Source organism: Rhipicephalus sanguineus, chromosome 1 (assembly GCF_013339695.2).
Source record: "Rhipicephalus sanguineus isolate Rsan-2018 chromosome 1, BIME_Rsan_1.4, whole genome shotgun sequence".
Classification (NCBI taxonomy): domain Eukaryota; kingdom Metazoa; phylum Arthropoda; class Arachnida; order Ixodida; family Ixodidae; genus Rhipicephalus; species Rhipicephalus sanguineus.
In genome coordinates, this window is record NC_051176.1 from 84,118,007 (window position 1) to 84,124,006 (window position 6,000).

Consider the following 6,000-nt stretch of genomic DNA (forward strand, 5'->3'; position numbering starts at 1 on the left):
GTGGACGGCGGGTATCTGTATCTATTCTCTCTTCTGTTTCTCATTGCCCATTAGCAGTGATTTTGCTGTGGGAAACAGCAGCGCACACTGCATGCTTCGGTCCTCCACAGGTTTCACGTTAGTGGAGCTGAAACACCCTTCCCTGCATGTTTTTTTTTTTTGGTTTTCGTTATTTATTCCCTCCTCACCTAGTCGCGCTTCAATCGTACGGCGGGAGTTGATGTCTGTGGCAATAGGTTTTCGCCCACTTTTCGTTCCAAGTTTCGCGACCGATATATTTTGACCTTGCTCGATGCTCTACCAATTGGGCTACGGCGGCGGTTGTCCACCCGTCCACTTTATCGGCTATTTTTGAGCATGCAAACTTGTGAGTGTTAGCGCCGCTCGTAGCCATGGCGGCGAGTGTGGAATACTTTTTTTTCCAGCTGGCGTCATGTAGCACGTGATCTTTTAACGAGCTGGTAGCTGGCCAATAAGCCACGACGCGACAATTTTTTTTTTGTGAAGCATCTATCAAATACTTCGATTACAACGAAGGATTGAGACCCAAAATGATCTAATAATTGTGTATGTGAAAAGAAACACGTACGAAGCTTCATAAAGTGCACGAGTGCCGTTATCTGGAAGCTACCGTTTTCATGCGAGAGCGCTTCGTTGGGCAAACATGCCGCATAGTTTATGATCACTTGCGTGATCAAGGCTGCTCTCTTAAAGTTTCATTTTCAAGTCATTTCGCAGATAATTGCAAAACATGTGGTCGCGAAGTTTTTCTCGATAAATTCACGCTCATAGGACGGTATACCACCAGCGACGAGCTCGAAAGATTTGCCAAGCGTTCGAAATACACCAACTAGGTGGCTCAAGTACCACAGTGACATCCACATATATTTGCATCGCAGTGAATTGCGCTATATACCTTTCAAATGTACAATAGGGAACCCAAGCTCTAGACAGACAGACAGACAGACAGACAGACAGGCAGGCAGGCAGGCAGGCAGGCAGGCAGGCAGGCAGGCAGGCAGGCAGGCAGACAGACAGACAGACAGACAGACAGACAGACAGACAGACAGACAGACAGACAGACAGACAGACAGATAGATAGATAGATAGATAGATAGATAGATAGATAGATAGATAGATAGATAGATAGATAGATAGATAGATAGATAGATAGATAGATAGATAGATAGATAGATAGATAGATAGATAGATAGATAGATAGAAAAAGGAAAGAAACGGTTGAAGTACCCTTGGTTCGCTAAGAAATGGTTTCGAAATTTAAAATAAAGACACAGAGAAACTTGAAAGCTAGCTGCGTCCAATGGCACCAACACGCTTGTCTGTATAAATGTTTACGGAAATATTAAACCTGGTTCTATAATAATACCATAAGCTTATGTACCGGTGATTATTCCCTGGATTGCTTCCTTATCGGTGAGCTGCAGATGCCATTACAGTAGAAGATAAAAAAGCGCCGCTCCACATACACACACTACAGTTAAGCACGCTCGAGATCTTTCCCATTAGGCTAAGCCTCCGCTGGCACTCTAATCAGCGCTTTCCAACGCTAATAAATATCGCTGTGAGCGGAACAGTGGAAAAATAAATAGGAAGTAATTCCATTAGCGACGCTGCCATTGCCAAGGGTGTAATGCCTATTTTATGTTGCGCTATATAAAACAAGAACAATTGATCACTCAAAAAGTTTAAACAGTGGTTATTCACGTGGCTGTGTATAACCGCAGTGAACATCACATTTTACCTTAAAGTACTTTACTTTTTTTTTGTCGTTCGGCTTTCGCTCTCGACTGTTTTACAAAATGAGTGGCGGCTTCATTTATACACCGGAAAGGTGGTGATGAATAGAACGTCCCGTAAAATCGGCCTTTTTAGTGCGGAAGGAAGCGCAAATAAATATTCTTTCTGTGGCGTTTGCGGAGATTCGACGAGCGTAATCTAATTCTACCGGCGGAAATAAAAGTAATGACACCTTTATGACACCACGTGTGCACGGAGCCACACGAAGGAGGTAATGACAATGTGGGCACGGAGCCACATGAATTCTTGTCGTGCAAGTGCACTGCCGCACCTGCGGGCATCGCTACAACACCAAATCGAGTAGAAAAGTGCAGCAAAGAACGAGAACGAGTTCTGTCGGTTGCTGTGGGCAAAATATGCATGAGGCAGTTGTAGAATAGTGCTAAGCAATGCTAAGCTACGAACCCTACGCTAAAGGTGCCTATTTTCGACATATGTGCAGGCATCCAAACACTTTTTGCTGTTCGTTAGCGCACGGAAAATTACTGGAGGCAACCGATCTGTGGCCACCGATGCAAGAGAAAAACACAGGATCGAGTGCAATTTAACACGTTCAAGTCATTCCTAAGATGACTATTGAGGCATCTAAACATGCAATTCTTGTACGTAACAGCCAGGGTAACTGTGGTGACCAAAGTGAAAGGTAACTATACTCCCACCATGGACCGCGAACCAACTCTGCAGCACTGCGTTATCTCGTCTACTGCAGACAACGTAAATTTAACGTGGGGAGTGTTCAGTTTACATACGTTTAATGCCATTTAATCCCGGGCAGTGTTCATTTTCAAACGAACACCCTCTGAAGCGACTTCTGTGTACTTTTTTGTTTGTCTGTTTACCCCTCAGTTAAGACGAGAACTTTCATATGGGGTGGCAAGCATACCATATGTTCCTTGCCCTTGTCTCAATTTTTGAAGGAAGTGCATAAGACTTTTTTTTTATTGAAGCAAAATATAAATGAATGAGTTGTCACCATTGTTTGGCGACGGCTACCCCTTTCTTTCCACTTAGTTGTTAGGATATAAAAAATTAAGGAACACACACACACACACGCACACACACACACACACACATATATATATATATATATATATATATATATATATATATATATATATATATATATATATATATAGGTAACTTTTCGTCCACTGTACTTTCATCACATATCCCAATTATTACAAATAATATCTCCTATGTTTTACTTGGCATTATTGTCTTTTAGTTCTGACTAAAACACCAATGGCACAGGTGCGCAGTGTGTCCGCGCGCCTCAGCTAATCACACCCCCAGCTGTAGTACTCCTTCCAAGAAGGCCATTTCCTTCTCCGTCAATGAAACTGATGTCATGCTCACGCAGTTGCTGTCCTCCCGTTGCATTTGCAACGTGGCAACGTTGCATTGCAACGTTGCATGCAAAAAGAAATGTTGATCATGGAGTACCAACATTGCAACGTTGCATGCAAGAAGTGTTGATCATGGAGTACCAACTAGCTCGAACCCACACCTTGTTATGTTGTTGCTTGTCGTGTTTCTTGCTACTGTGCAAGCACACCCCGCACCTCTTGTTGTGAGGGAACATGTTTTATAAATTTTCTGTTGGTGCAGTGGCCATTTTCTTGCTATTCTAACTGTTTCCTCGCACCTTTCTTCTCTGAGCGAACGCGTTAAACGATACGAGAAACAGCGCGAAACACGGGACAGTGAAAGAGACGGACCAAGCGCTGTCCCGTGTTTCACTGTCCCGTGTGTCGCGCTGTTTCTCATATCGTTGAACATGTACCAACCGGCGCAAATACGCACCTTAGAACGCGTTAAATTGTACCACTGTAGCTGTCAACTGCACTCTTGAAAAACACCAGACCCCAGTCGAAAGACCGCAGAACTGTCTTTCTTTTTGTGTACGTGCGCCTTATATATATATATATATATATATATATATATATATATATATATATATATATATATATATATATATATATATATATATATATAATTTTGTCTTGCCGCCTCGTGTCGATGTTTTGAACACACGTAGGATATACCTTTTTTTTTTGATCCCGTTAGTTAGGCTATGAATAAGCGTAAAAAACGTCATTTCCTGCTCGCAGAAATGACGACTGTGTACGCGCTATTACATAATTGTTGAGTGGGTCCACAGTGAAAAGTTTTCTTTTTCTTTTCTGAAACACAGTTTTCTGTTCTCGCACGTGCAATCTCTAAATGTTTGTGAACAAGTTCCGACAGCGCCTCAACAGACGGAAAGAAAATTACGAAAGTTCGTGCACAGGTTCTTTTCTTTTCTTCTGAGTTCAAAAGATGGCTCTCAAGTTTGTATAACTACGAGAGTATACACGAATGATGCTCTGGTCCATGGGATAAGTTTTATTCTGCGGCTGGAATATTTGTACTTAGCACTGAAAACAAGACAAGATGGCTATAGCCGACCTGCAGTGGTTTACGCACCAAAAGAAAAGAGATGCTACTTTTAAGAAAGGTTTTTCTTTTTCTTTTATTTTCAAGCAAGCTTGTTATCAGTTAAAGGATTTCGGTGGCGGCGGCATCGCACTCGAAAAACCCGGCGCCGGCGAGCGCACAGAAATGCAGCCTCCGACACTGCGCCCGGCACATGTTATTAGTATGCGCAGTTTTCCGATAACTGATTCTCTCTCGATCATGGGCTTTTCGGCGATCAGCGGTTTCTGATATTTCTGATAGCCGCTTCTGATGATTGCAAAAAGAAGCACGCGCAACAATTTGTTGGATGCCGAGGGAACGTTGTTTATAGAACCCCCTCACTTGCGGACGGTGCCCCATCATGTATCAATGAGAAATTACGAGAACATGCGTACTCGCTAAAAGGGTCCGTGAGCAGTCATCTGGTAGGTCGCTGTAAGAAATGTGATTGCGAACCAGTTTTTAAAGATTGTGAAGTTCTAGGCACTCATGTAGAGCAACGCCAACGTGAAATCTTTGAGTCTTTTTGCATCCAGATAAGTGGACACTGGTGTGTCTGCGCAGCATCGCGATCACTTCGCAAAAAATGAAATGTATCTTTCGAAATGCTGATTTGACAATGTTACAGCGATATCTTGTTCCCCGATGTGTATACTGATTGTGTTTTCCCCTGTATATTTTGACGTGCAAACCCAATAAAATATGGTTGTTAGTCAGCGCCGTGTTTGTGTCCTCTCGTCTTCGTCCTGTTCTAGCGCTGTTACTTCGCTAAAAAATCACAATGAGGGTCCATTTTCTTCTTTATTATTAGTTGGGTGTAATGGCACAAAGGCTACGATAGAGCGCCAAGGCAAAGTAAAATGAATAGGCATTGGAGTAATGACAATGGCTAAGTGTATTGTGGCTATATATACATAGAGAGAGATAAAGATAAAGGAAAGAGAGGGAGGTCAACCAGAGGAAGTCTCCGGTTTGATAGGCTGTACGTGGGAAGGGGAAAGGGGGTGTAAAAGAATTAAGGAGAAAAAGAAAAGCCTGTGACGACAGTGGGCGACAGAAAAAAGAAAAAAAAAAGTCATGGCCGTAGCACCGTCCAAGTACTACACAGTAACATTGTTTGCCAACCGTCACAGTTTGTCATTCAGTCTGGTTGCTTGAAGAAACCGCCACAACGCCCTCAGAGCGGCTCGTGGTGAAGACCGGGTAAGCCAGGGCGCTAGGATTTTGTTCTCCGTGAGAGGGCGGTTGTCCAGCTGGCCTAGTGCGGCTGACAGGGCCGCTCTTAAGGAGTTGGAGCAGATGCACTCACAGAGAAGGTGCGCGACTGTTTCGCTGCACCCGCAGACTTTACATGACGGGCTCTCAGCCATTCCAATAATAAATGAATAGGCATTTGAGAAGGCCACTCCAAGCCATAGACGGACCGGCAGGGTAGAGTAACGTCGTGATAGTCTGGATGGGATACGTAGTTCGAGAGCAGGGTCCAAGGTATGCAGCCGTGCACTTGTAAATGTCGGTGAATTCCACAGGTCCAACGTTATACGACGGGCTAGCACACGAATTTATTTTGCGGCGTCCGATCTTGAAAGGGGAATGGCGATACTGCTGACGCCGTCGTGAGCGGATCGGGCCGCTGCGTCCGCTTGGTCATTTCCCTTAATGCCACAGTGACTAGGCAGCCACTGGAACACTACTTCGTGCCCTTTTAACACGAAAGTGTTTTAT